General features: G+C 39.7%; 1 non-coding gene across 1 annotated transcript; it reads right to left on the reverse strand.

Annotated features, from left to right (window-relative positions):
* Positions 1 to 10,170: 10,170 nt before the first annotated feature.
* On the reverse strand, positions 10,171 to 10,253 carry TRNAL-UAA (transfer RNA leucine (anticodon UAA)). Its single transcript has one exon. It is a non-coding gene; the product is annotated as a tRNA-Leu (tRNA).
* Between the last annotated feature and the right edge of the window lie 1,084 nt (positions 10,254 to 11,337).

Consider the following 11,337-nt stretch of genomic DNA (forward strand, 5'->3'; position numbering starts at 1 on the left):
ATTAGGCATTACACTGAATCACTGTAAAAGAGTTCTCCTGCGTAGTAATAGACTTGAATGCCAGGCTATACTGTATGAAGCACTTTTCCACACTTAAAAGCATTACATTATATATTATTTTGCATATGTTCCAAGTGACAGGGGCTTCTTATTTTTCTTATGTGGAATAAAAAAAATTTTTGTCAGGTTGCTCTTAAAATTGTAGCTGAACTGGGTGGGTCAGAATTGCTAGTGTTTAAACAATGCGAACAACATCCTTAATATAGCTATTTGTGACTAATCCAGTGGGTGTGACACTCAAGGGAAAACAATAACTTCACTTAGCATGAATTTGAAAACTTAGAGTTTAGAACTCTGTGCTATTTTTTTTTGCGGTACGCAGGCCTCTCACCGCTGCGGCCCCTCCCATTGCGGAGCACAGGCTCCGGACGTGCAGGCTCAGCGGCCATGGCTCACGGGCCCAGCCGCTCCGCGGCACGCGGGATCCTCCCGGACCAGGGCATGAACCTGCGTACCCCGCATTGGCGGGCGGACTCTCAACCACTGCGCCACCAGGGAATCCCCCTCTGTGCTATTTTTTAACATACAAATTATTAAAGGAATTTTGGGAATTTTGTTTGTAAAGAGATGCTGATGATGGAAAATTAGGCATTTGAAGATTTTAAATGGAAAAATGAAGTTTAATGAACAAATCAGAAGAATGCAATCTAAGCCCTTCTCCAAAATTTCATGTCTTTTAAAAATTGTGTCTTTTGCTGTAATTTCTATGTCAAATACAATGTATTTCCTACAGCAGAATCAATTCCATAAACAACTTTTACCTTTTTAACAAAACTGGTCTCATAGTCAATCCATAAGTACATTTTGTAAGAATCACTGAAGTATAACAATGGATTAATCTCTTGGTCATTCTACATGCCATGTACTTCCTAAGCACTTTATCAACATCACACTTAATTCTCACAACAAATCATTTGATAGGTACTTTTTGTTATCACCCCATTTTACAGGTGAGAAAACAAAGACTTGGAGATGCTAAATAACCAGTCCAAAGTCACACAGCTAATAAGGTTTGGAGCTGGGATTAATACTTGGAATGGCCACGGCCAGGCCCTGCAGCCAGTCCAGGGTCCAGCCCAGTCCATCAGCATGCCACAGCAATAGCCACACCCCAACACAACAGGAGGGTGTATGCAGCCCATATAGGGGACACCCCTTGAGCACCTGGCTCTTGTGGCCAGGTGGGATTGTGCCTCTGAGCCCCACAGAACATCTCCTAAATAAGGCTACTCCTTTGAGACTGGGAGAACTGATTTACCTAATATATAGAAACAAACACAGAAAATTAGGCAAAATAAGGACACAAAAGAATATGTTCCAATCAAAAGAACAAGACAAAAAACTCAGAAAAAGAACTAAATGAAACAGAGATAAGCAAACTACATGATAAAGAGTTCAAAGTAGTGGTCATAAAAATGCTCACTGAACTCAGGAGAAGAATGGATGAACACAGTGAGAACGTCAACAAAGAGATAAAAAAACATAAGAAAGTACCAAACAAAAGTTACAATTGAACTGAAAAATACATTAGAGGGGTTCAGTAGCAGACTGGATGAGGTAGAAGAACAAATCAATGAGCTGGAAGACAAAGCAATAGAACTCACCCAGACAGAGCAGCAAAATTTAAAAAGAATTAAGAAAAGTAAATATACTTTAAGGGACCTTTGGGACAACATGAAGAAGAATAACATTCACATTACAGGGGGTGAAAGGTAAAGCTTTGGAATGTGTTCAAATTATAGTCACTACCAACTTAAAACAGGCTACTACTTGCATAGTATGTTATATATGAACCTCACGGTAACCACAAGGAGAAAACCTATAGTAAATAACCAAAAGAAAATGAGAAAGGAATAGAAACATAACACTAAAGAAAACCACCAAAACATAAAGGAAGAGAGAAAGAGAAGAAAGGTACAGAGAGGAACTACAAAAACAGTCAGAAAACTACTAATGAAATTAACATACATGTCAATAAGAACTTTATGAAAATGGACTAAATTTGACAATCAAAAGACATAGTGGCTGAATGGCTTAAAAAAAAACAAGACCCATCTATGTGCTGCATACAAGAGACTCACTTCAGAAGAAAGGACACACACAGACTGAAAGTGAAGGGATGGAGAAATATATTCATGTGTATGAAAATGAAAAGAAAGCTGGAGTAGCTATAGTCATATCAGACAAAATAAACTTTAAAACAAAGATTAATAAAAGATGAATAAGGGCATTACATAATAATAAACAGGTCAATCAAGCAAGAAGATATAACATTTATAAATGTACATGCACCCAACAGCGGAGGCCAACATATATAAAGCAAATATTAATGGACTTAAAGGGAAAAAATGAAAGCAATACAACAAAGGTATGTAACTTTAACACTCCACTTACATCAATGGATAGTTCAACCAGATAGAAAATCAATAAGGAAAGCTCAGACTTAAATAACACATTAGATCAGAAGAACTTAATAGATATGTACAGAACATTCCATCCGAAAGCAGCAGATATACATTCTTCTCAAGTGCATGTGGAACATTCTCCAGGATAGATCATATGTTAGGTCAAAAAATAAATCTCAATAAATTCAAGAAGACTGAAATCATATCAAGCATCTTCTCCAACCACTATGGTACAAAAGTAGAAGTCAATCACAAGAAAAAAATGGGAAAAACCACGAAAACATGGATATTAAACAACATGCTACTGAACATCTAATGGGTCATTGAAGAAATCAAAGGAGAAATTAAAAAATACCTGGAGACAAATGAAAACAGAAAAATGACATACCAAAATCTATAGGATGCAGCAAAAACAGTTCTAAAAGGGAAGTTCATAGCAATATAGGCTTATCTCAAGAAACAATAAAAACTCCAAATAAACAATCTAACTTTACACCTAAAGAAACTAGAAAAAGAAGAACAAACAAAGCCCAAAATTAGTAGAAGGAAGGAAATAGTAAAGATGAGAGCGGAAATAAATTAGAGACTAAGAAAACAACAGGAAAGATCAATGAAACTGAGAGGTAGTTCTTTGAAAAGATAAACAAAATTGACAAACCTTTAGCTAGACTTACCAAGAAAGAAAGAGAGGACTCAGATAAATAAAATCAGAAATGAAAGAGAAGTTACAATTGATACAACAGAAATACAAAGGATCATAAGAGACTGCTATGAACAACTCTACAGCAGCAAATTGAACAACCTAGAAGACGTGGATAAATTCCTAGAAATATACAATCTTCCAAGACTGAATTATGAAGAAATAGAAAATCTGAAGCGACCAATTACTAGTAAGGAGAATGAAACAGTAATAAAACATCTGGATCCGATTCCAAAGGCAAGGGAATCAAAAGCAAAAATAAACAGATGGGACTACATCAAACTAAAATGCTTCTGCACAGCAAAGGAAACCATTATCAAAAAGAAAAGGCAACCTACTGAATGGGAGAAAGTATTTGCAAATCATAGATCCAGTAAGGGGTTAATATCCAAAATATATAAAGAACTCATATAACTCAACAACAACAACAACAACAAAAACCTTGATTTTAAAATGGGCAGAGGATCTGAATAGACATTTTTCCCAAAGAAGACATACAGATGGCCAACAGGCACATGAAAAGATGCTCAACATCACTAATTGCTAGGGAAATGAAAATCAAAACCACATTGAGAAATCACCTCACACCTGTTAGAATGGCTATAATAGAAAAGATAAGAAATAGCAAATGTTGGAGAGGATGTGGAGAAAAGAGAACCCTCGTACACTGTTGGTGGAACTGTAAATTGCTTCAGGCACTATGGAAAACAGCATGGAGATTCCTCAAAAAATTAAAAATAGAACTATCATATGACCCAACAATTCCACATCTGGGTATTTATCCAAAGAACACAAAAACACTAATTCAAAAAGATATATGCAAAAAAAAAAAAGAAAAAGATATATGCAACTGTATGTTCATTGCAGCAATTTTTACAATAGCCAAGATATGGAAACAACCTAAGTTTCCAATGATGGATGAATTAAAATCTATGGTATCTATATCTTTATCTACATCTATATATACAATGGAATATTATTCAGCCATTAAAAAAGAACAAAATTCTACCCTTTGCAACAACATGGATGGACCTTGGAGGCATTATGCTAAATGAAATGTCAGAAGAAAGACAAATACTGTATGATTTCACATATATGTGGAATCAAAAAACAAAACAAACAAAATAAAACAAAGACAAACTCATAGATACAGAGATCAGATTAGGGTTACCAGAGAGGAAGGGGCATGGCGGGTGGTGGGCAAAACGGATGAAGGGGGTCAACTGTATGGTGATGGATGGTAACTACACATGTGGTGGGGATCACTTCATAGTGCATACATATGTCAAATTACAATGGTGTACGCCTGAAACTTATATATTAAAAAAAAAACACTTGGGCCATCTGACTCCTAATCGCAGTTCTATGTTGCCACTTAGGACCTACACTGCATATTTTACAAATACACATACTCCTATGTTTATATTTAAAGGAGATTGTGGAACTGAGATGAATAGGCAACACTCTTTTTAGTAATCCATCTTTCCAATGCAATTTTAAAAGTTAACCTTATTCAGAAATGCTAGCCTCATTACACTATAGTAATGAATAAAATGACGGAAAATACAACCTAAACCAAAAGATAAATTTGAGACTTGAATTGCACAGGTATATTATATAGTTTATCCAGATAGACGTGATTCAAAAACTACTTAAGTGTTTGTCTCTTTGGGCTTCTGAATCTTGATTCTCCTAATGAGTAAGGTCTACCTTAGCTGAAGAAGGAGGAAGAGAAGGGAAAAAAAAGTGTGAGCATGCCTGAACCCATACCATACTAACTATACTTTCTGACTTTCTGTATTCTTGATGCTCTGACATCTGGGGCCTTGCTGACCAGGGAGGGACTGCTTCTCCCAGGGTTAGATAATTCCTAGGAATACCAGAATACTCAGGGCAGCCCCTACACTCCAGAGCCCGCTGAAATTATTCAAAGTAGCCAATCCTAAGACTGTTTACCCTGCTTTGCCCATTCCTTCCTGTGAAAACCACAATAAAAGTTCTTGCCCATGCTTTCTCCTTGCTCCCTCTGCCTCCTGACTGACGCTAGTTCTTCCCTATGTGGCCCTGCATGGTGTGCCATGGCTCTTGTTTCCAGGGAATCTGTGAGTATAAAAAAATTCTTCCTTCATGACAGTCATTTCTGTATCTGAGTGTCTTACCATACCTGATTAAAACAAATCCTGAGTACATTTTAAAACACATATCCTAAATGAAGATCAACGTGTGTACAATAAATAGAATGAACTGTGAAATATACTCAGTGGACTTCAACGTTGTTCATTTATTAAACAAGTATTTATATAGTGCATACAATATATAGAGACACTCTGCTAGGCAGTTTCCATCTCACTTCAGTAAGGACCCAGTGCAATCATTGCTTCTCTGCCAAGCACTCTGATAAGTTGTTCAGAGACATCAAAACCTTTGTGGGTAAAAATGAAACCAGGTGGTTCACAAATGAACTGGGTGGTTCACAATGCATCTCTATCCAGTAATAGAGTGGATGCAAGGGACCTGGAATTATGTCCCTGATTCTTACGTGGCATCTTTGTAACTGAACACACTCATTAAAACTTGGGGCATTATCATTTATATCATTTGAACAATTAGCAAATGTGTGACATGCAATTAATTTGTTCATTAAATAGCTGCAATTGTATTTAAAAGCAAAATGTGAAACAAAGGGAATAATTAAGATCCCCAAATTCCAACTTGCTACTAAGGACAAAGAAAGCTTCTTGTTCAAGATTTCTAAAATTGGACATGACTTCTGTAAAGCTGATGACTAATCCAAATCCCTATTTCTCTTCAACTTCAGAGTGAGTTTTGGAGTTTGAATAAACTATATTATATTGAAAGAAACAAAGATGATGGCTATGAGATAAAAGCCCTATGCATACAATTAAAATAACAGCTCACGCAAGTGCTGTCAGTGATTTGAGATTCTTTTCAATGGCAGGTTTATCATTAATGACTGAAAGAGAGAAAACAAAGGTCAATTTACTGGCTGGATTACACATAGCCTTAATGTGCTCCTAAACACAGTAACTGTGGAAGAGCCATCAGGATTTTACAGTCAGAATAAGGCAGACAGAATTTAGCAAACAAATTTGCCTCAATTTAACCAGTAGGTGTCACTATTTATATGTATTGGCAATACTTTTCCTACAGAGTTCGGCATGAAATCCAACAGAAAAAATCCATTTTGAATAACTTAAAATAAGCTTATAAATCCACACTCTTATTTATAGATCAATTTAGGGACTTAATTTATTATTGTTAAAATAATCATTGGAAAATCATTCTAAGCTTAGTGGTGGTATACCTACAAATGATTCAAATTTAAATTCAAAATATTTTAAGAATGAAAAGAAAAGGGTCTAATATAACAGGTCTACTTCTCAAGGAAAAGAAAAAATTCTGCTACATTTTAGGACAGGGTTTCCATTTTTAAGAACTACTGATATCCTCTAGCTCTATCTATGTAATTTTGGATGAAAGAAAACATTACTCTTTAAATTTATTAAGGAAAATTGTGCCTAATTGTATCTACCACCTAGGTACAATGGGTTTGGGTGTATGATATTGTCTGTCAAAGGAGGATACGAATGTATAAATGTTTTGGAAAACTGCAAAGTGGTCTATACATGCAAGGTAAGATTTCTTCCTACTTGCACAGTGTAGTTCTACTGTACTTCCCACAAACGATGGCTCCTGAAAAGGGAAGCAAACTCAGTTACGAAACACTCACCTTTGTGAGAAGAGTATTACAGCCTCACAACCACTTTGTGGAAGTAAATTTTATTTTCCTATTTGCAAATGAAGAAAGAAGGCTGATAACCTGGGAAAGTTGATAAGTCTGTCTGACCCCAAAGCCTGGGTTCTTCCTACTGAGTGACCTTGTGATATGTACTTTGTAAACTGAATCATATTCTTAAAGTTTGCTGCACTAAATTGAAATTAACTTACAGAATCCTGCTAGTCAGAGGAAATCAATGATAGAACATTTTATAGAGTAGGATATAGTAAAGCAAAAGATTCCATCTAAATTGGCATGTGAAGATTGCAGTTAAATAGTCCATACATATTGATCAATCAAAAACTTGTGATTCAGTGCCCTAGGATCCATCTGATAGATTTTCTTGTTTCCAGACCAGCAGCTTTCAGACATCATTTCACCCCTCTTTGTGGCATCTCAGTGATCTGTGTGTCAGAATTTTAACAAGCACAAGAATATTAGCTGGTCTTTTACCATTTCTGTTATAGCACAGTAGCTGGTTATTACTGACTAGAAGCTTGATTTACAATATAGTTTTAAAGGAACAAAGTAAAAATCTAACTACTCTGCCTATTCTTGGAAGTATTGTTCTGTATTTGCACTTGAACATATTAATACAAATAAATTAGCAAGAGTCCCTGCGTTCAGACTGGGAAAGCTTCAATGTTGTTGAAATCAATGTTGTTCTTGTGTTGGCAATATTTTTCCTACAGAGTTCTGCATGAAGTCCAGCAGAAAAAATCCATTTTGAATAACTTAAAACATGCTTATAAATCCACACTCTTATTTATAGATCAATTTAGGGACTTAATTTATTATTGTTAAGTCAATATTGTTCTTCCCCTTGCTCAGCTTTTAAGGAGGAAGAGAGACACAGACTGTGCTCAGTCTAACTGGCTGTTGACTGAATTAAATAATTTTCCCCTAAAAAATATTTTCTGCCAATTCAACATGCCCCCCTGTCCTGAGCATATACGGACCGACCGAGTTTCTACATCAATAGATATACTTTCAAATGTAACACTAATCACGTTGCTTCTTGTTTTGGATCCTTCAGTGGACTCCAGGCACCATACTTAGCATGGTTTCAAGATGTTTTCCCCCACCTGTATCCCTCTCCCTCTCTTCCCTGCCTCTCCCTGAACCCTACCCCTCTTCCTTCAGTTCTCAACTAAAGCTGACTCTCTGGGAAAGAGTTGGGGCTTTTGGAACTTCTCCTTTAGCACCTTGGGCATAATTTATATTTCCTCATTATAAATGTGGTTTACTAAAATCTCTGTCTCTCACCATCTAAGCTCCTTGAAGGAGAGGCTGGCTTATTTATCTGCACATCTCAAATGTCTAACAGCGACTGACGCATAGCCAGTTCTCAGTGCTGGCAGGATGCTTATTTCTAAACGGTTTAGACACTCTCTCTTTTCCTCTTCCCTTCTTCTTGAACAATTTAATTCTAAATCCATTAGATGGGCTCAAGCAAGGTAGATGTTACACTAGGGCAGGGGATGGGGGCAATTTTGAGAATTACAAATACGGATAGAAAAACTAGAACAAAATTTACAGTGTTGGATCAGAATTAGAGTATTGGTAGGAACTCCCAAATCTAAATAGATACATATATATAGATAAATATAGGTGTGGACACACACACAGACACATATACTCCCTGATTCTCTCTACTGAGAGGGCCTGGGAACAGTAACACATCAAAAGCAATGAGCACACCTACTACTGAGATCTTGCTTCCTAACTAGCATTCTCCACTAAAGGAAACTGGGGTTCTTTTCAAAATGTCTGATTCTACATTGTCTGGGTCAGGAGGCGTACAAGGTAAGCATGGAATATCTTGGACTAGGAAGTAAGGAGTGCTAAAAAATGATGAAGACATGTCAAAGGTCAGCCTTGAATAGACTCCCACTGACCGAATCTGGGACACTTTCAGCATGAAAAGTAATAATTATAAAATGGATTGTAACCATTAATTAAAATAGGACACCATGGGTGCATACTTACATGCCTTATTCCATAATAATTGAATAAAATGGAAAGTTTGATGAGGAATGGGATATTTACATAACTTCAGAGCACTTCCCCTCAAAATATGTATTAATCACAAAGGGTGAACTATAGTGGAGAAAACTGGCAGAAAAGCCTTATCAAGTGAACTAAGTTAAGATCAGTAACAGGACAGACCAAAACCATGCCACCTGAGAGACTACAATGCAAACACAGTGTCACTTCCAGGATAGCCCTGCTTTATTTATAAGCATAACCTGAATCTAATCAAGAGGAAACATTAGACAAACCCAAACTGACAAACAGATGTTCTACAAAAAGACGAGCCTGTCATCTTCAGAAGTTTCAAGATCATGAAAGTCAGGAGAGACTGAGGAATCGTGCTAGATCGCAGAAGCTTAAGGCAATGTGACAAGTCAATGCAATGCATTATTCTGAACAGGAGACTTTTACTTTAAAGGACCGCTGGTGATTAAATGGGGCCTGGGGATTAGATGGTAGTAAATTATCAACCTTAATTCCCTGATTTTAACGGTTGTACTGGAGTATCTATTTGGTACCTTACTCTCAAATGATTTGAAAAAAAAATTTTTTTCCACTGTACTTGCAACGTCCCCCCCCCCAGATTTTAGATTACTTTCACTTTTTAAAAGTATTTAAAAAACAAAAAGCAGACCGCGCCATTCGTATTTTAAAATTCTTAGCCGATTACCAATTAGAGTCCATTTTGTAGCTATGATGCATACTGTCTTCGCCTTCATGGATTTAACGGAAGAATTGTGTGCATACAATTAATTTTGGCGAAAAACTAGGAAAAGGTAGAGATGAATTTTTGACTTTTCTGCACAGGCACTTTTCTAACTATGATGCTGTATCACAAGCGCCCTTCCTGCCCAGCTGGCTGCCTCCCTGCAAGCGAGAGAACTGATCCCCGCGGCGCGGGCTGCCGCCGGAGTCCCAACCCCACCTGAGCCCCGCGAAGCCGTTGACCGGCAGCGACGCCCACCCCACCGCCCGTGCTGGCCCGGGGAACAGCGCCGGCGCCCCCGCTCGCTGAGTCGCCTCTGGTCTGTGGGAGGCGGGACCGCGTCTTGTCGGGCTTCCGCCTCTCTCAGCCAGGAGACAGAATTCCTGAGTACAAGACATGGTTTGCTCGGTGAAATTTACATTTTAAAAATAAATTAATTTTTTAATGAGAGAAGAGGAAAACTATCTACCAGGAGTGGGGTTCGAACCCACGCGGACATATGTCCATTGGATCTTAAGTCCAACGCCTTAACCACTCGGCCATCCTGGTGCAGGCGCACGATCCTCTCTTCGCTCTCGCTACAAGTCGTACTGCACCGTCCTCCTCGCGCCCGCCCTTAAGAAGGCCGGGGGCCCTTCGCCGCCGCTCCCTTAGTTTTCCCAGCTCGAAATGGAGCTGCCTGCCAGCCGGAGCCTCCTTTTGACGCCGCCGCAGCTCACTGTTGCCCCTGGCCCGCCGCGGCCGCCAGGGCAACTGCAGCCGAGCTCAGCGCGCTTTCGGCGGCGGCGGCGGCGGCGGCGACGACGACGACGACCCTCCGGTCGCTTAGGCGGAACTCGGGCCCAGCCGCTCTACTTTCGGTTTCGAGGTGCGCGGGCGCGGGAAACAAACACGCTCGTAAACCTCTGGATTCCTAGCAGCACGTTTTTGGAGGCGCCCGGGAGTGGTGGCGGTGCTGGGACGGAGCCCAGAGAGTGGCGTTTAGTTTGTTTTTTGGTTTGTTTCATTCCAGGTAGAATAAACTTCAAGGAATGAGTTGCATGGGCAGCAGCAGAGTTCTTGGACGCCCGTCCCTATGGGCCGCTTTTCTTCTCAACAAGTCACACGGGCAGGGAGTGTTGTAGCGACCCGTGTCTATACTGCGGCGCCACGTGCAGGGAGCGCGGCACAATTCGCCCTCCCGACTGGCTTCGGGCACGCTTCAGACGCAGGGCCGGGGACCTCCTCTCTGTTCCCAGACCCTCCCTTGCACCTAGATGTTTATGTTCTCGTATCTTAACTGTTCTGCAGCGCCCTCCTTCCTGCCTGTGCACAAGAGATTTCAGTTCGTCCTCTCAGTTGACTTCCTTTTCCAGGGCTTTCGCTCCAGTCTCCACCACACAGGACCCGGAAGCCACCACAGAGCCAAGGCTTCTGTGTTCTGGAGCGTCAGGGAGCCTGGGGACTGAGGCACCGTCCGGCAGCCACGCCCTTGTTGAGACAGTGCAGGCAGCTTTGACCGAGAATTTACGTCACCATGACGCATTACGTCACCATGACGCATTCACGTCACCAACTGGCTCCTCACCCACTGGGTCACACTGTGAGAAACCCATTGCCCTGCCACCTCCTGGACGCCTGTGATCCCTGGGAA

Source organism: Pseudorca crassidens, chromosome 13 (genome assembly GCF_039906515.1).
Source record: "Pseudorca crassidens isolate mPseCra1 chromosome 13, mPseCra1.hap1, whole genome shotgun sequence".
In the NCBI taxonomy this organism is placed as follows: Eukaryota; Metazoa; Chordata; class Mammalia; order Artiodactyla; family Delphinidae; genus Pseudorca; species Pseudorca crassidens.